The 20,757-nt window shown below is 47.7% G+C and overlaps 1 pseudogene; it reads right to left on the bottom strand.

The window, feature by feature from the left end:
• The window catches only part of LOC144121997 (uncharacterized), a 36,909-nt pseudogene extending 27,497 nt beyond the window's left edge, over positions 1–9,412 (bottom strand).
• Positions 9,413–20,757: the final 11,345 nt, after the last annotated feature.

Here is a 20,757-nt window from a genome sequence, read left to right as displayed (position 1 = left end):
TGCTTTCCTCGGCGCTGTCACCACATCCGACCTTGCCCACCACCAGAGGGCCGACTGCGAACTGCTGCCTCTAATCGAGTACCTCGAAGGAACCGCTCCGTCTCCGCCCAGACTCTTCTCGCGCGGACATTCGTCGTTCTGCTTAATAGATGGAGTCCTCTACAAGAAAAACTACGGTCCGACCGACACTGCGTATCTCCTCGTTGTCCCAACCGTGCTTGGTAAGGAAGTTCTCTCTGCATGCCACGACGACCTTTCTTCTGGCCACCTCGGTTTTTCCAGAACATTGGGACGCCTCCGCCACAAATACTACTGGCCACGGCTTGCTGCGGTCGTCCAACGCTACGTTCGAACCTGCCGTGAGTGTCAACGACGGAAGGTACCACCGACAAAACCGGCCGGCCTTCGAGAAGCCAATTGATCCACCGCAAATCCCATTCCAACAAGTCGGCATGGACTTACTGGGCCCATTCCCGGTGTCCTCCATGGGAAACCGGTATATTGTTGTTGCCACGGACTACCTAAGCCGCTATTGTGAAACCAAGGCTCTTCCCCGTGGCACCGCGGCTGAAATTGCACAGTTCTTTGTTCACCACATCGTGCTTCGCCACGGCGCTCCCGTGGTTGTATTAACTGACCGGGGAACCGCGTTTACGTCGGCTCTTACACACGAGGTCCTCCGTCTTAGTGGCACCAGTCATAGAAAAACGACTGCTTACCATCCTCAAACGAATGGACATACTGAGAGGCTGAACAAGACCATCACAGATATGATGTCTATGTATTTCGACGCTGACCATCGCAACTGGGACGAAATACTTCCCTACATCACGTTTGCGTACAACACCGCCCTCCAAGAAACGACGCGCTTCACCCCCTTCCGTTTGGCGTATGGCCGAGATGCCCTGACCATGCTTGACGCCATGCTGCTCCCGGATTGTACACCCTCGTCTGTCCCAGGCGCTGACCAATTCGTTCGCGATGCAGAAGCCGCTCGCCACCTTGCTCGACAACGCATTCGCCACCAGCAGACAACTGACGCCCGGCGTTACAACCTCCGCCACAGGGAGGTGATTTACCAACCCGGCGAGCACGTCTGGGTATGGAGCCCTATACGTGTGCGCGGTCGCTCTGAAAAGCTTCTGCGGCGCTACTTCGGCCCCTACGAGGTGCTACGCCAACTCAGCGATGTGAACTATGAAGTGTACCCGCAAGGAGTTGTCCGGTCTTCTCGCCCGCCAAAGTCTGAAGTCGTCCACGTGTCCCGCATGAAACCATATTACGCCCGTTAGCCCCTCCCGGAGTTCACATTCAGAGCTGCCACCACACGCCATCGCACTTTCGGTGTCTCCACACTCTTTATCCCCCTTGCCGGAGGCATCGAGGCGATACCTCTTGAAAGGAGGGGGGCAATGCCACACTGCTCACATTCTGCGAGCGCCGCCATGCGGCCGAGCGGCATTACTGGGCTCGTGTGGGAGCGAAGAAGAGGACGTTCCCGTTCGACCGCGCGCTGCTGGGTTTCTGGCCTTCGGATTAAAAAAAGCCCCTTTTCGTGCCGCCCTACGTTTGTCGGCGACAATATCCATACAAATCTGCACTTTGGTCAAGTAATTGGTGTAATAATTTCCACTCCCATTGTTCAAATTTGCACGAGCTGGCTTTACGCAGCTGCATCCAATGCAGGAGAAGTACATACATTGGCCAACATTCCTAGTAGGCAAGGATGGGCGTGGTCACTCTTCTATTTTTGGCAATGAATCTCGACGACCTGCGCCGGAGGACGGATTCCTCTCCTAGGATAACTGGTTCCTCGTTTAAGTACTTAAGGTTCTTGACAATCCAGTAGGGGAAACATAACATTCTATGTTCTACAGATTTCTCTGTGGCGACTCTGCCATTGAAACGTACTTTAAACATGCACGTTACCAAACGCCAAAAGTTGCGTGTGACCGGGCATTTATAAAGAGCAAGACTTAAGGTTTCAGTTCGACCGCATTGCGGGCATGAGGCGGTCATCTATAGGCAGCGCTTCCCATTCTCGAAGTCAGGTAAAGTTGCGGACATCTGCGGGGAGGGAGGCAGAAACTTTTTGTTCCCGCCTTTTGTGCGCTTTCTGCGCTGGTCTACATTCAATGTGTGAAACGCCACATATTCACAAGTTTCACTTGCGGTCAGGTGTCTCAATTCACATTCAGGTAGGGTGTTTTCAAGAAAATGTAACGATTTCAACACATATGACTAGAATGCCAGTAACGTCTCGGCCGCATGGCCTTTCCAATTTGATAGTTTATAGATATGGCACGATGCGCGCATTATTTATGCAGTTAGCTCTCTTTCTCGGTACATTGTGTCCGAGATGAGATCCCACATGGCTCTTAAGCTTAACACGGGACACAGCTTCGAGGTCTGAAATGCTGAAACCACCGATCTTCGTTGCCGAGCGAACAAAGACACTTGCTAAGCTCTCTGTCTGTCCGTCCCAAAAGAAAGAGCTACACGCGGTGGATAACCTCTGGAGGACGCGTCGAGGAGGACATCCAATTTTAGCGACATAGAAGAGAGATGCTACAATACTGGTTCTAATAAAGTATGCTCGTTCAGAAGATGGTTGGGGGAAGGTCCTGGCGACTTCGATCTGCTTTTTGAGCTCTGCGTCTCATTTCATTTCAGGTGGTACGGGCTACTTCACCTGTGGCTAGGAACGTTACACCTTGTACTTTTACTTCATGTACCCATTCGACACCATCAGAGAATTCATCGTCAGAGGATCTAAAGCGTAACGCTTGGATTTTAGCCGGATTGAGGCGCCAACATGGTATGCAGCTGTAGGAGTGAAAAAGCTGCAGGAATGATCTGTAGCTGTCAATGTTCCTAGTGAAAAGGAAGATATCATCAACATACGCTGCTACTCTAACCTCGCTCATGCCTGAGAGAGGGAAGCCACGTATCGACTTGCAACTTTGAATCTTTTGCGAGAACGATTCTATGCAAAGGACGCAGAGAATTGAAGACAGTGGGCAGCCCTGGTGTGTACCCTGGCTCACTGCGATGGAGTCAATTAGCTGATCGTTGTCTACAAGACTAGCTTCTATAACTGTGTACAGCAGCCTCAAGACGCCTATGAGGCGCATAGATAAGCCGAAGCAGTGTAATACTTGAAACGATAGTCTCTCTCCACGCGATTGAGGGCTTCTTCTTCATCCAGGGAAACTAACGCACCTGAAACCTGTGTGCGCGTAGCAAATGTAAACAGTTCGCGAGTTAAAGAGGCCATGACAACCTATTTTCACGCATACTTTGCTTATCGCATTTAATTCTCAACACGTCGAATTAAAATTCTCCCGTTTCAGTTAGCTCTGTGCTGCAAATATTTTTAAAACGAGTTTTTTCTGTTTCTTCTGCGAACTGCTTGCTGGTACGGCAACTTCTCATCGCTGACGTCACAGGGGCATACCCGCCCCGCGTCGTCTACTGCGCGCTGTTGAGGTGCTTGTATGCACACCATAAACGGCGGTCGCTCGGAAAGTTTTTTTAGGCTTATCGAAATAAAATGCATTTTCCGTGTTCTCTTAAGGGAAGCCTTCAACTTAGTACGCGAGCTGAATGATCCTTGGGAAAGCGGACATTCTCGTGGCGCCCGTTTTGTGATTGTTGAGGAAACAGAAATCGATGTACCCCTCCTTTATAACTTTCGCTCAGAAACGTGTTATTTTTATGTTACGAGTGTAGTCTCTTTTGAGCAGTCAAGTGCTCCCGTATGTGAAAAGCTGCCCGTGTCCTCCATGCCTTCGCCGATGAGCGCTGTGAAAGCCGCGGCATTTTGTAGTATGGCTACCAATTTCTTCTCCCGTATTCATCAGCTAGATAATTAAACTCAAATTATCACAAGGTGGCACTAGAGTATAGCCTTGAAGCACGAAAGGACAAGGCAAAAGTGCCGCATGAGACGACTTCCCCGCTGCTTGTCAGCATTTGTAAGTCGAACATACATTCCCTTCGGCTCGTAGAACAATTTTGCAGGAACCAAGCCGCTTGCAGAACCCTATGCTGCTCGAATGCTTTCACTGCCCGCACCGATGAATAGTCGCCGCCGTCTAAATGAGTGCTTTTAAATAATAGTACATCATTTAGTGTTTACTCTGCGTGCGCATTGTGGCCCAGGAGTGCGACAATTACGACCGCTGCAGCCCCGCGCTGTTGTTGTTTACATAGCTGTGCGCAAACATTACTGCTCGTTTGCGTGGCATAAAACTTAAGGTTGGCTCTCTCTAGCTTAAATAATATGTAGTATTGCTCACAAGTTGTAGTTTTACTCCTTTACGCACAATTATAACACTGTAATAAGCGTCACTGATGCTATATTACCTGGTTGGGAAACGCTTCGCGTAGAACCGGCCCTTCTCTCCAATTGTATATGTTTTCTCTTGTGTCATCAATATTTCATTTTAAATCGCTTTAGCTAAAGTTACGTTCGGACAAAACTTTTATTAAAGAAAACAACCAGATTTGTTGGCCACCGTCGACGCCGACGGCTGCTGCCGGCTGCCTTCAGCACATGCATGCTGTGAAGACCGGGTTACATATTGACACTTCCCCCGTATTGTACTCGCGTCCTGCGATGCAGGCAGTCGTCGCTTAAGGATATTGTAGCCAAAACTACGCTCGAGAGCTATTTTAAGGCCCTAAAACTTGTGTATTCGCTCTCAGCAATCGCCGAAAACGCACACACGCATCCTGCGTACTCGCTAGGCCTTGTCAGGAAGATGCCGGTAGTCCACCGTCAACCGAATTTCAAGAATCTAGCAAGAGATCCCCACTGATTAGTAAGAAAGTGTGAAGATATTAAATGCAGCCGCTCGCTTCGCTTTTTTTACACCGATAAAATACAGAAGCGCAGTGTTTCGGGCCGTATATATACTGGGCGTGAAGATTTAGCTCGGCCGCACATGCGCAGGCGACGGCGGCGAGCGACCAGCGGCACCGTCGTGCGGCGTTTTCTGCCCGTGTCGCTTGTCTCGCCGGTAGGTTCTATGCGCAGGCACCGAATGAAAGCGCATCTTCGCTGGTGGACGCACATCGCGTATGTCGCCGTGACTAGCATCAGGTCCAATAAGTTTTAAAGTTCTTAAGTTTACAGAATGTCATAGTACTAGTCCCCCACCACACTCTGCCAGTTGCCACTAAATTCACTCTTTACACTACTGCGATACGGGGTCGCTGGTCGTGCTGGCGTCGTCTACGGTCTAGCGTTACAGACTGGTGCGTCAGGGACGGCGTTTGCCTACCGACCAGCCAACCGAACGTCGGTCGCCGTCTCATCGACCTAGTGTGACTGGACCCTACCTATACGGAAGAATAACGGCGTTACTGTTATTAACGCTTTTGCGGCACCAGTCACTCATAAATTGGGGACGGCTGCTATTTCGATCGTCCGCGACAGTAGAGAGGGGGGGGGGGCGTGGTATTGGCCCTCGCTGCACACATTGCAGCAACGAGAGCAGACGACGTTGCTCCGTGCATGCCCTAGTGACGTCACGAGAGCATTCAATATGGCGGTCGCTTCCGGTGGGAGGAGTTCCCCTTTCTCAATTTCGATCGCATTTTTTTTAATATACAGTGTGCGCAGGGCAGCCAAATTTCGGAAACTGAGTCATAAGTTCTTGTATTAGCTATTGAAGCACAAAACTGCAATATGAAGAGCGACCTTGTCATGGCCGCTTTAAGGCTTGTAAAGAAAAAAAATGTGCGTCAAGGCACATAACATGCCTGGACATTGCTTATTAGGTCAGGAAGAAGTGATGTTATGAGATACGATAATTTTTCGGCTAGTATGTTGTAGTCAGAGTACAAAAGGGAAAAGGGACTCTATGCCTTCGAGTCAGACGGCACGCCACCACTTTTCAGGAGGAATACGACTTGTCTCTCGCTAAATATTACCATTAAAAAGGCCATTAACCATTGAAGAGAACTGAACATGTATCTCAGAGAAAGAATTTTTGTAGAAAACGAGTTGTAGACCCGTCAGGACCAGCTGCATAGGAGTAATTCATCCTCTGGAATACCAGGCGCAGCTATTTCAATGTTATTGGACTGCATAGGCTGTCGCGGCGCCCTTCAGGTAAACAGACTATGCCTGAGCAGAATTCACACACAGCTGCATCTAGGTTGTCTATGCATGTGCTTTCAGCCTAAAATATGTGCGTGAAATGCGCACTGAAAACAGTCTTGATGTCCTCAGGGCTATCAAACTGCCCTCCATCTGATAGTTCCACAAACCGGATCGTTGCTCGACCTTCCACGGAACTGCAGCGGAGGCTGCGAAGCACTGCGGGGTCTGCACCTAATCTACCATTGACATATATCTGTGCTGCTGTTCGGGAGCTGAGGCGAAGCAAAAGTTCATCACGCGCTTGCAGCTGATACGTGTAGTGCTGCATGTTGAAAGTAAGGGGCCCACCACACCGCACAATGCATGTCCTTCGAAGAGTGTCATTAATTTCTGCAGTTAAAGGCGACTTTCTATCCCGGCCTGCTTTCATTACCTCTGTACGCCAACTGGCTTTCAGAGTGTCTCATTCGCGCGGTTGTGCGCGACGACTGCATGTGTTTGCAAGAACCTTATACAAAGTGACTACGCTAACATGTGTTATACTAATGTAATATCCATTTTCCTTCGTTCCCTGGACGGGTAAGGCTGAAGAAAGTGCAGCCTCACCGATACTGGAAAATGACCAGAGACGCGTGGAGCATCAGGCGGAAACGTTAGGACATCAGAACCAATGACATGAGCGGCCAGATGTTCCGGGAAACAAAAACGATCAAGCCGGCTCTTGTTCCTGCCGCGTTACCATGTAGCAACGAACGAATCGCCGTGTAAAGTGATCCACGCATCTCTAAGCGAATAATAACGAACAAGCTGCTTCCTTCCTCGTAGCCCACAATACAGTCTGCATATATAGTCTGCGACGGCTTACATCACTGTAGGGACCTTCAACGCAGTGAAAATCCCCGACTGCCTAAGTTGGATAACTGTCAAACAAAGAAATAAAGAGAATAAAAAAACTCGGATCTCAAAGAGTGCTGGGCAGTAGCACACACAACAAGCGCTTCCTTACGTCTGCCATGAAAAGTCTACTGCTAAAGTGCGCCCATCAAAGCCATAAATTCAGTCGGCACAGCGGAGGAAATATGGCTTGAAAAATACGAACACTCTCGAGAGCGAATTAAGTTTTTCGCTCTCACTCTTCTATTCACTCACAAAGAGGAACGCTACTTCTGATCATCGAGAAATTTAGCGCCCGCGATAAATTCTTAAGCTCGAGTCCAGACAGAGTCATGAAATATAGACCTCACAAAACAGGAGTCTTAGTTTTAGCAAGAGAGAAATCTAGCTCTTAAAAAGGTGCTAGAAATATTCGAAAGTCCGCGCAGTCTATATCTGAGGTAGCAATAATAAAAAACTAATCCATTTCAATAGTCTAAAATAAAATTAAGAATAAATACTACCTATAAAACTAATCGGGTATTTTTCACATTCATGTGCAAAGCTTTCTTAGCGGAGTATGCGCCAGCAAGGGTGCGATGGCCAATGTGCCAGAAATCATCTCCAAGGTTACATACCACAATGATCACTATATTGTATCTGTTTCAAAAGATCGCTTTCTGTCATCAATAAACCGTGTGAAATATCATCGAACATTACTACAAGACAATGTTGAAGGGAGAATTAAGGGGCTAGTTTTTTCACAACTGCGATTGGAAATGCCAGAACGATTACGCGCAATCCACCGGTTCTGTAATATTTCAAGAAGCGTCACCACAGCATGTATTCAGGCGTTGGCCTCTGGTCTTCAGTACCTATAAGTGGACACAGCGAGCGTTATGGCACAGTAATATTGTACAGAGAAGTTATGTCCAAACTGGAGGCCAGCTTTTTTGTGGCTATGCAATGGGAGCGAGGAGGGCGAGGCGCAAGGCTTTCACAAGCGCGCTCTTATCACTCTCCCACGAGGAAGAAAGATAGGCCTTTAAGTTGGTGAGCACACCCGTAGATTCTGCTGCGTAGCCACTAAAAGCTGTCCGCGAGTATAGTTTATTCTAGCTCCTATTTACAGTAACTTATAAGGTCGGAGAAGCGATGGTAACAAAGTTGTTTTTGACAGGTTTAATCCTACGTTTTGCGGCGTGCACATTTTACTGAAACTCAATACGCCTACGAGAGTCTTTTCTCCTTTGTGCGGCAGTAACGCGCTATTCTTTAAATCGGCATGGTGGGTCTATAGTGCATCCCCGCTTCGCCACCTGCATATGCCGCGTGCACCATGACCTTGCCACGGGTAAGTGTTTCTGCCTGGTCCCGTGCCAGCCGTTCGACAAGACTGGCGATAAACGACGGGTCACCCTGTGGCTCCCAGTCGCGGTACGCCTCCCAGCGCGACCTCTGGGAGGGTCGAGGATAAGCTCTCTTAATGGACAGCTTTATCAAACCGTATACTGTATTATCGTTTTCTTCACCAGATACCTTTAACCTCAATTAAGTAACGAGCTCTTCATTTTCATCGTCCTTGTCTGCCTAATTTCTTAACGGAGGTCTCGGTGCTGGCAACCTTGATGCCATAAGAGACATAAGAGGGTCCCCGGAAAGCTTCCACCTTCGCCGTTCTGGCGACGTTCTACGTCCACCATCGATCGGTAATTCAGGACGTACTACGTCCACCGCTTATGGAGGAGGGTGGCGCTGATGAACACTCTCAAGGTTAGGTAACACGTAAGCTTAAATACCAAAGAAAGCAGAAGGTCCAACAGTCGTCGCCGCCGCTTAGTTGGTAGAGCACCGGACGGGTAAATGGGAGGTCGTGAGTTCGACTTCCACTAGCGGCATGTGATTTTTTTCTTCGGCATTTTTAGCCAGTTACCTTTAAGCGATAAAATATTCAGTAACAATCTCCATTTAACATCACCACTTATTAAAGAAAGTTGGAGGACGCTTAAGCATCGCCTTTAACAGTGGAACGCGATAGTGTTATCGCACCCCGTTCCCACCGCCAACTCTTTCGCTCGGCGTGCTGTTGAGTCACAATATGACGTAGTTTTCATAATACAACACTTCTCCGTCCACAGCAAACTTCAGTTAGAGAGCAAGCGGATCGAACCAACGATTTCGGTGCCTCGTAGAGAGGAATGATGTACGCGAGCCAAACGTCGTGATCGGCACGGACAGCCGGGCCGCGGCGCGCCATGAAGGTGGACGCGGTCACGGGGCTGATGTACCGATGGGATCTTCCTCTATCTCGCTTGGGAGCACCACGCAGACGCCTGGTTCCTCGTCAGCAGCACGGCACACATGGCAGGGGACGCTTTCCGACAAGACGCGCAACGGCGAAGCGATCACGTCAGAGGCGACCCGCATCGGTCGCTGCACCTACAGGACTGCATGGTAGTCGAGGGCGAAGAGGCAGCTGTAGCTGTGACAGCACTGGAGGGCTACCAATCTGGCAGGTCGTTAACAATAATAACGAACTCTCAAGCATCATGCCGTAATTATACAAACGGCAGAATTGGGCGCAGACCACGCCACATACTCTGCTCAAGCGATCAGGGAAACAAAGTTCAGCATACCATAACCTGGGTACCAGGGCACACTGGCATAACAGGGAACCAAGAGGCGGATAGGATAGCTCGAGGGCACACCAACCGGGCGTCCGGCACATCCAGCCTTGAGGAACCCGAGTCAGTACCCATGAGCTACTCAGATATCCTAAATTATTATAAAGGGTCAGACTGAAGTATCCACCCCCACATAAGGATCTAAACAGAGAGGATGCTGTTGCATGGCGACATCTGCAGACGGATACTTTGCCGAATCTAAACCTTTTTAATAAAATGTTCCCTACGCATTATGAGGCTAGGTGCCCATGGTGCGGAAAGAAACCACATTTATACCATATATCATGGGCTGGTCAAAAGATTGAGCCTGCAACTATCCATAAAATGAAAAACCCGAGTCCGGAGCAGTGGGAGAGTATGCTTTCTAGCGTAAGCTTGAAAGGTCAAAGGTGCCTAGTAGAGCGAGCTCGCGAGATGGCCATACTCAGTTGAGCCTTGGACTAAGGCAACAACCATGTGAATGAAGACGGAAGACGCCATCGGAAGATGGAAGACACTGTCTGAAGCCGCGAAGATCTCTTTTCTAGAGCTCAATAAATGTTTTTTCGATCCGATCCGTACGCTGCACCTAGGAATCGCGCTGTGAGCGGAAAGAGGAGACGCGTCGCCTAAACATAATGGTTCGAGTGACGCACGCTGGAAGTTTGAAGGGGAGAGAGCGAGAAAACTTATAAAACGCAAGGGTATTGGGTCATCTTCGCACTGGTCCGCGCGCGGCCCCAATGTGCTCAAACGAGACGAAGGGGAGAAGAGGGCGAGTGGTGCGCCATCTTTCGGGGCAGCGCCATACATTGCGAGGAGCTGGTATTTTGCGTTTGCTACATGATGGCGGTGCGTATGCGCTGATTTTATTTATGAAATTGATTGCAGGATTCTTCGCTCGCGGCCGACGCCGACGACACCGGTTTTTCTGCGACATGGGGCCCTTAACGTTGTCGCATTAAAATTCCCGTATACTCCTTGCTTTCGGTGGCTGTTGGCTTCTGTACTCACACACACACACACACCCGCGAAATCCATAGCAACAAGGCTGTCAAAACCGAGACCCTCGTTAATAAATTAAGCAGACAAGGGAAGGGAAATGCCTGGGGCGTTATACATATGAAAAAGCTAACAGCCACAGACGCTAAGAGGCATAGGACATTTTTAAAGCCAAAGCTTTACTGGCCTAGAAGGGCTGAGCGAACTCACCTCTTAGAAAACAGCCTTGCAACAGGCGCTCGCTGGTTTATCTCCTATGCTGGCGTTTAGCTTTATATGTACCGTATGAATACGAGCGTGCGCCCAGACTTGTGCCACTAGAAGTCATCATTGATGACAAAAATATGGGCCGCGCGTTTGGCGCAGACGGTTTGTAGTGATGTCGAACAAATTGGCGCAATTCTCTGCAAAAAGTTGTTAGTAAAGTTGAATCCCGGCTTGTGTGAAGGATTCGTACCGACGACCTTTGGTCCTCAAAATCGTAATGAGAGGCGACCTTCGGAGGGCCATGGCGGGATAACCGGTGGTCGCAGAGGAATACGGATGGCACCAATCGAATCGTCGTTTCATGATGTATGATTTGGTATTCGAATTTGGCGAAAGCTTTGGTGAAGACAACTTATCTAACGCTCTTCATTTGATTTCGCAGTCGCGAATCATTTTAAAATTTTAGTCATAGATACCAAGCCGTCGGTTGCGACTGTGTATCGTCGGCGCCGGGCCGAGTCTGACGATCCCAAAGACATTACTGGTCATGCAAGGTATACGGAAAAGGATAGGGAACCGTTGCCCAAGTAAAACCACAGCCAAACCAAGCTTTCGTTTGCAGCTTTCGCTAGTATAGCTGAGCTAAACGGCAACCATTTTTTTTAATTTGTGGTGTTGTTCAATGGATATTGTTGGTAAAGCTTTGTTCGCTTAAAGGTTCGCACTCATTAAAAAAGGCAGAAAAAAACCACATGCCGCCGGTGGCAACCGAACCCACGACCTAAGAATTATTTGTAAAATTTTTACTAACAATCTTCATAGGTACACAACAAAAAACTACAATAGAAATGCCCTATGCTCCTTGATTTCTGTGGCTGTTAGCTTGTCTCACATGCATAACGAGTCACCCATTTTCCTTTCTTTTGTCTATATATATATATATATATATATATATATATATATATATATATATATATATATATATATATATATATATATATATATATGTGTGTGTGTGCGTGTGTGTGTGTGTGTGGGGGGGGGGGGGGAAGCCAAGTCACCGAAACTATGGTGCACAGGGGATGTTTTTATTGTTCTCTTTTTTTATTAATGCTTCGATTATTCTTAAGCCTAAAGAAAATTCATTATAAAGCAGCAGAAAGAACACCCATGCCGACGGTGGGATCAGAACCCACGACCTCCAAATACCGCATCCGAGAGCAGCAGACTGGACAGCCATCGCCGTAGCTTAGTTGGTAGAGCACCGGACGCGGTTCCTTCACCGGACGCTGATAACCACCAAGCAAGTGACCGGAGGCTATGGCTGTGAGGACGAGGTTAGTCACGTGATCAGGGGCGTTTTCGGCGCGATTTTATGCAGTGTGTTTCCCACTGTCTTTTGCTAAACAGATGCGTCTGTAAATTTAAATCGCATCTGGATAGCCTCTGACTGCCACTAATTGGTATATTATGTGCGTATAATAATATGCTGATAATAATACATCACTGCGCCAAATATAAACACAATGTACAGACATCCGACCTGCCAAGGCTCCATACGGCTAGAGTGGCAAAGCCCGACCGGCAGTGGAACCGCGCGTACATGTACAGAGGACAAGACGTATTAAACATGCAATGCATTCATGAATATACAAGCCTGCAGTCGCAGAGGTGTATTCCAGAAAATCAAGGTGTTATTTTTAGCGTTGGACATAAATGCGCACTTTTGGGCTAGCAGCATTAGAGCGCCATTTTGGGCGTCGTACTCGTGTCTTTCAGCATTGATAAAACAGCGCGAAGGAGGCGCGTAGGGAGGAGAACCCAAAGGCGCACGCACAAAACGCATCTGCGCTTTCCGTAACAACTGGCGATGGCGTTCGCTATGGCTAACGTGGCAGTGGCAGCAAAGTGGAAGCTACCACTGTGAGCTCTGCTTTACATACGCACTCGATCACTGCGCGTCTAGGCATAATGAGGCATTAAGCTTTCTTGGAACCGTTCAAGACAGAAAAGAAGTACAGGGTCTTCACAAGAAGGTAACTGATTTTCAAAAACAGGCATTTTTTGCTAAAAGTCATGATTGTTTCCCGATCATGGCGTCGGCATTTATGAACGCCGAAGCGGTTTTGATAGAAGTTGACTGTACAGTAAGTTACTTAGATTTGCTAATTAAAGTTTAAATTTTAACTGTTGGGAGCTTGGTAGCAATTAGAGAATTGTAGCGGGCCATCAAGACTGCTGGTTCCAGTTAGTAGATGTGTAAAGATGTAATTTCTCGAAGCTCTACGACGCTTGGAATTTCGGCCGTGCAGACGTATCCAAGGGACGCGGGGTGGCTGCGGAGCCTGCTATATGGTCGCTCCCACGAAGTGACGTATGTCCGAGTTGACGCATCACTTCCACGAAGTGACGTATGTCAGAGTTGAGGCATCATGCTCCTTTCGCGCTTTCCCTCTGGTTAGAGTGGCGATATGCGAGGCACTGCTCTGGCAGAGCTGGAGAGAGGTAGTCGTGGCTGCGCTCTGCTTATGTGTCCCTTAGATACGTCTGAACAGCTGAAGTTACTCGATCCACTGCGCTAAGGGCAGTTTTATATTTCTCCACACCCGGTAACTGATATAAAATACCCTGACGGATCGCTCCTATTCACTAATTGAAAAGAACAGCCTAAGAGTTAATACATAAAAGATCATTCACATATCTCAATTTACTAGCCTACCAATGGATTATGACGTCCTCCAATGCCGTCACTGCGATCGTGAAAGAATCATTTTAGCTCAAACAGCCTATGAGCACACTTTATATTTCTTCTCAGCTCCAGAATTTCAAGCCAGCCTCTATTGCAAGCTATTCCTTCGGCCTCAGGCAATTGGAAGGCTTTCACTTGATACGTGAGAAGTACTCAGCTTTTGTCTTCTTTATTTACGCCCCCTGTGTTGCCCTGAATATGAAGGGGGAAGAGCGGACTTTGTACAACGCTCTGTTCGGATGGCTGAGAACTGCTTGCCTCGTTAACTCTACAAATTCCACGTTTTAGAAAAAACTGCCTCCTGCTTTCATAGCTGTGCACATTTTGTTTCAGAGCCACACGTTTCATCTGGCGGAATCATTAAGGAACTCGAGGCCTTTCAGGTACGAACCTTGCATCGCCCAGGATCACTGCAATTGCCTTGTGCCTTTCACGTGTAAAGTTAACTGTCAATGACAGTTGTTCATGCCTAATAACTTTTGCATCCCAGAAGAGCAGTGTGACCCGTTAGGCACGTTATGAAGGGGGATCCGTATTTACAGCAGTCACTCGGGGTAGTTGTCGCGCACAAAAATTTCAAGGTGCTTACAGTTCATACATTGCATGCATTGAAATGCGACAGCCGTGGCCAGAGGCAGGACTTGATGGCGGGAACTTCCACTCAGCATGACTTTAGCGTGAAATTAGCGTGTGTTTATTTATTGAATAGAATACCCTTAAAGTCCCTCTTTCGGGTGTACTACAGATATTTAAGGCGGTAAGCTCGCCATGACAGGATCCCGGGATGTTTCGTGAACCTTCTGCTGCCGTAACCAATGCGTCGCAGCGGCATATCCAATGCCGAATGCTTGCTGCTGCGCCTGCACATTCTGCGTCGAATATTAAACGTATTTAGACTCTTTTCGATTGTAAGTGTGACTGGTGAAACAGCGACCGTCTTCAGACAAACCGGCGTTCCGGCCTTCCTATCTGTGCGCAACGTAAACTCGAGAAAAAATTAAATGTGCCGGTCGACATTGCGGACGACAGAAGAGACGACGCTCACTACCGGATATTCGCGGGTAAAATAAGTTATACAAAAATATGGTTTTGTTAGCTACAGAGATGACTTCTAAGTGGTCATGCCGGCGATGTTGGCGGTCGGCATGAAACGAGCGTGATAAATTAATAACTGGCGCTATTATAGCAAATTTCCTCGTTAGTTTTATGTTTACCCTGTAGTGGTTAACTGTAATTAGCATCGTTTAGTGCGGCCTCGGTGCATCGAATATTTCTCTTCAGTAGAGACTCGCGAATATCCGAAATATTCAGATAGCTGATCGCATTCTCTTGTATTCGAGTCGCTTAGCGAATCAACTAGTACATCTTCAAAATGCTTTTCCACCATTCGACAGCGCTCTTAAGGTTTCGTGTAGTTTTCGAAAATTTGCCACCAAGTTCGAACAGAGAGGCCGTAGTTGATTTTTTTCCGGAGACAGTTTCCAAAAAAAAATCATTTATACCCAGCAATTCTAGACAAAAGCACAATTGAGCGGAAAACCGTTTATGATCGCAATATTTATTTAATATATTTTTAGACTTCACTATACCAATCAGTATATCCGCTTTGTCCCCTGACTCACTTTGACTCACAGCGAACGCCCGCCTGCGCCCGAATATATCTTTCTTGAACAATGGGAGGCTCATGGAAGCGGCGGCCCGTATTTGCCCGAAGAGCCAGCTTCATGGGAAGAGCAGCGGGACAAAAAACGTAAGTTTACGATTCGCGATTGATACAAGACTGCAACACAGGCCTGCATGGATGGGTGCATATAGTTATTAATACCGCAGTAATGAAAAGAAAGAATATGCAATGGTCTCTATAGCTGATTGCCTCGCTAATATAAAATACGTAGTAAGGAAACAGTTTTCGTTCTTACCGCTCACGCTTCAGCTGTGCAAAAGGATGAAGGATGCCGTCTGTGACGTAGTCACGTCGAAAGGAATTCCCTCTCCATGTAGCGGCGACCGCGCATCACGTGACCGACGTTCCTAACCGTTGTCCCGATGACAGGCACACTTGGTAGTGTGGGCGGGGTCGGGGGGCGGGATGCCCGCTTCTCTCTGCAAAGCGACGGAAGGATCCTTTCAGTATTGAGAATGACTCTCGTACGTGGCTAGAACGTCGCGATATCGGCGGCGCCGCGTACAGGAAGCATGTCTTCGAAGAAAAATCTATATTTTTGTAACAACAATTTCAACTCATTGTGCTCGTATCAGCGGATGGAGCTTTTACTATCGGCCACAAAAGGTGCCATGTTACGGGTTGCGGCTTTGCTGAAAAATTTTTTGGATCTAGCGACGTACGCTAATCGCGTCAAAAGACTGAATGTGTGTGGAAACGATCACGAATCTTTAGCTAATAATGGGCGGCAGCGTCGTGAGGCGGCGCAAGAGTAATTTCGTTGCGAGAGCTACACTACGCTACCCAGCCGAGCATTTCACCATGATCCGGGGAGGCCGACAGTGCGCATGCGTGAAACTGGAGAGGAGCCATAAGGGGGTGGCGACACCGCTGCGCGAGGAGCCGCGCGCGTCCGACGAGGCCAGCGGGCGCCGCGTGTGAGTGCGCATGTGCGGCAACCGGAGAAGGGCAGCTGGTGTGCGGTGCATGACGTCACCAATGGCACGTGTGGGGTCGTGTGGGGTCGTGTGGAAGCGCCAGTGTGTACAAAAGGTGAGGTGATACGACTCGGTGTGATGATTTCAATAGGAAACAAAATTTTCTTAGTCGATACATCAAAGGGAAGTTTCATTTTAATTTAGCTAGCGATCCTCGCATTCCGACTACACATCGAAGAACTACCGTTGACCTTGTGTATCTGAGAGAAGCCAACCAGTCTAAATACTGTGTAGGCAGGATTTAGACAACTGCCTGTTACTTTACCGATCATAGGCAGTGTTTATATCTGTCAAAACAATGAATAACACTATTTCACCGAATACTTCTTTATTCCTTAACATTACAGTCACAACAACAAGCTAGACAACATGCGCAACAAGGGGGGAAGTGCAGCTCGGGCTACGTATATCCTGGCATAGCTGAAATAAGCCACTGCTATTTTTTGTTCTGAGAACATGCATGCCGAAAACTCTTGTGTACACTTTTCCCAAACACTCCAGTCACGTTTTTGTGTCAGGTTCCTTAACCAATGTATTATTTTCCTCAGACACTCATCCTGTAAATTTTCACTCTCAATATTAAATTTCGGGAATTTTCAAGCTGCATGTATATTTGCCGCTACTTAGTGATGCAATAGTGTCTTCTTAACAGTATTTTTTAGAGAGATCTGGTCTTTTTCATTAAACGATAAGTCTGTTATCAAGAAAGCTGCTACCCTTTCGATCTTTAAGCATCTAAAAATATGCCTGAAATTCTTTTTTCCCGCTTACGAAGGACGAGGAATTGTTGCGCGTGCTGACACAGCATTGGTCGACATGGTGAGGTAAGTCAGCCATACACGGACGTTTACGATACTTTTCTTGGAGTCCTTTGACAGGTGCTCTCTATTTCTAAAAGGCGAAATCGCGGCCCAGAATGAACTGGCCAAACAATGAGCACTGGCACCGCATGACGGACGACAGCATTGGATAATTGAAGGAGTGAATGCAGCCAAATATCACTGCGAGGGCATTAATGATTAGGTAAGGACCGGAATTCGCCATAAGTTCATTATATTCGTTGTTTAGTCGAGAGAGGTCATGCGACCTTGTGACGTTATCGCAACGGGCTGACCACGTTGTGAGCACAGCTATCTGCAGCTAGCAATCCGAATATGCTGATTGGTGCGCCGACAATTTCAAAGAAACTGACGCAAACTCGCACAGATGTTGCAGCAAGAACTGTGGCAAATGTGTAATTTAATCCTATCGCATTCCACGTTAAAGGTGGCTTCAGCGTCCCCATAGTTTCCTTCTTTCCCTATTCTAACTGGCAAAACTGTCTCTGCAATTACTGAATGTAGGTATCATCGCAGAACTCGATAATTCTATATTGCGGATTCGTCGCTGCTATGTTGGGCTGCAAGGAAATCACCATTGTCAAGCGCAGCAAAATGATTCCTATCGGAACCTTTAGCGCTGTGAGATTCGAATGATGTCTGGGAGATGCCTGACATCGCAAAACAACGAAGAGAGACCGCACAAATGCATGTGGCTTGTTCCTTCCAGTATTTGTGCTATGAAACCACAAGTGAATTACCCACTAACCTAAATTATAATCCTACTCTCTCACCCGTAGAACCTGTGCGTATCACGCTACAGGTGCGAAGCGGCTTCTAAAGAAGTGCAAAGAAGAGAGACGGCACAAATGCATGTGTCTTGTTCCTTCAAGGATTTGCGCTATGAAACCACATGTGAATGACCCGCTAACCTTATTCATAAACCTTCTCTCTCACCCGTACAACCTGTGCGTATCACGCTGCAAGTGGAAAGCGGTTTCTAAAGAAGGGCACACCATTTTACCTCCCAGATCTTGGTTCACCTTGATGCAGTGGCTGCAACTTTGTTCGCCAAAAAAACTCGCGAAGACGTCGGGAAGAGAAGGGGCACAAAGAGGGACGCACGTCTCTCTTCTTGTCGAATCATCTTCGCGCAGTTTTTTTGGCAATCACTATGAACCGAGCAGCCCATCATGATGTCTAAAAGAAAATTTTAAACTACGCTGCCCCATAAACCTACAGCTACCAGCGATCGCCTTCCCTGGTTTCTTGAAAGGAAACATTACTTCTTGCCACTCTGCATGGCGCCTAACGTAGGCAAAGGATGCCTTTTGGGAGACTTACAGAGAAAACTAGCCTTCGAGTTCCGCCGATGCTCTCCCCGACCACTGGGAGGCTCCTGCGAGCAGCGGTCGGGACCTGCCCGAAGAGCTATCCTCACGGGAAGAGCAGCAGGAAGAAAACCGTAAGCGTATGATTCGAGATTCACGCGAGACTAGAACAGAGGCCTGCTTGGAGGAGCGGATATAGTTATTGATACCGCAGTATTGAGAAGAAGGAGCATGCAAATGCCTCTGGCTGCTTACTTCGCTCATCTATGATACATAATGAGGAACCAGTATTCGTTCTTTTCGCGCAAGTCGTTGCTAATTAAGGGGTGAATAATGTCCCTTGTAACGTACTCACGTCGGAGGGAATTCCTTTCCTCTGCATCGGCGACCGCACATCGCCTGACCGACGTTCCTCAACACGCTTTAGTGGTGTGGTTGGGGCAGGGGGCAGATGCTCAATTTTCTCTGCAAAGCGATAAAAGGTAGCTTTCAGTATGAAGTGTTTCTTGTACGTGGCTAGAACATTTTGATATCGGCGGCAGACCTTTACGGGATGCATGCATCTGCTCGAAAAAAAACTTTTTTTGCATGCCTTGTAGCTCATTCCGCTCGTATCAGCGGATGTAGCAAGTACTATTGGCGAAAAAAGGTTACAGGTCACGGATTGCGGCTTTGCGGGAAAACTTTATTTGGATCTGGTGACGTACGCTAATCGCGTGAAATGTCTGAAAGTGTCTGAATGTCTGAAATGTCTGAATCGACGTAAGCCTAACGTTTGCGCTTGCTTACACAGCTTTGGCCGCAGCGGAGAGGGAGGTAAGTGAAGCATGCACCGATGTTTACAATGCCTTTATTGGGGCGCTTTAGCATTTGTTCTCTATTTATGAAAGGTGCTATCGGGGCCCAGAATGAACTAACCAAGCAGTAAAGCACTGGCACTGCACGGCAGATGACGGCATTCTTTAATAAAATAGATATATGCTGCCAAATACCAATGCGATGGCATTAGTGTTTACGTAAGGAGTAGAATCCGCCAAAGATGTCATAAAAGTCGGTATTAGCCGAGATAGGTCACGTGACCTAGTGAGGTCGTCGCAACGTGCCAACCACGTTGTGAGCAACAGCTATCTCCAGCTAGCAGTCCAAATATGGCGGTTGGTACACCGAGAATTTCAAAGAAATTGACGTAAACACGCGCCAAAGTTGCAGCTGAAACTGTGGAAAATCTGAAATTTAATCCTCTCGCTATGAACTTTAAAGGTGGCTTAAGCGCCCTTAGTTACATTGTATCCCCTATTATAACTGGCAAGACTGTCTTTGCAATTACTTAGTACAGGTCTCCTCCCAGAATTCGGTAATGCTATATTGTGGATTCGTCACTGCTATGCATGACTATAAGAAATTCACCACTGACAAGCGCATTGAAATGTTTCCTTTCGACACCTTTAGCGCGGTGAGAATGGAAGGATGGCTGGGAGATAGTTGACATCGCAAAACAACGAAGGAAGGGGACACAAATGTTTTTATCTTGTTTCTTCATAGTTTTGCGCTATAGAACCTCATCTGAATTACCCACTAGCCCCAACCATAGCGCTTCTAAGTCACCCGTAGAACCTCTGGGCAACACCCTGCATATACGAAGCGGTTTCTGAAGCAGGGCAAATCATTTAACCTCTTAGAACTTGATTCACCTTGATGCAGAGGCTCTATCGTTAATTGCCAAAAAGCATTCGCGAAGACGACGGGACGAAAATTGGCACAAAGGAGCACACACCTCTCACTCATTGAACCATCGTCTTCGTGCAGTTTTTTTGGCAATAACTATGTCTGACCAGCTCAACATCAAGTCTAACAGCAACTTTTAAACCTCGCTGCCCCGTAAACCTAGAGCTACCGGCGATCGCCTTTCCTGGTCACTTGAAAGCAAACATTACTTTTTGCCACTCTGCAAGGCGCCGAAGGTAGGCAAGCGACGCCTTTTGGGAGACTCAGAGAAAGCCCGCCTTCGTGTTCCGCCGAATTGCTTCCGGACCCCTGGAAGGCTCCAGGGAGCTGCGATCCGAATCTGCCCGAAGAGCCACCCTCGCGGGAAGAGCAGCACGACAAAACCGTAAGTGTACGATTCGAGATTGACGCGAGACTAGAACAGAGGCCTGCTTGGAGCAGCGGATATAGTTTTTGATACCGCAGTATTTAGAAGAAGGAATATGCAGAGGCCTCTGGCTGCTTACTTCCCTCATCTATGATAGGAAATGAGGAACCAGTATTTCGCGCACGCCGTTGCTGATGAAGGGGTAAATGATGTCCCTTGTGACGTACTCACGTCGGAGGGAATTCCTTC

The sequence above is a fragment of the Amblyomma americanum genome, chromosome 1 (assembly GCF_052857255.1).
Source record: "Amblyomma americanum isolate KBUSLIRL-KWMA chromosome 1, ASM5285725v1, whole genome shotgun sequence".
NCBI lineage: Eukaryota > Metazoa > Arthropoda > Arachnida > Ixodida > Ixodidae > Amblyomma > Amblyomma americanum.
This window is presented reverse-complemented; position numbering and strand designations above follow the sequence as displayed.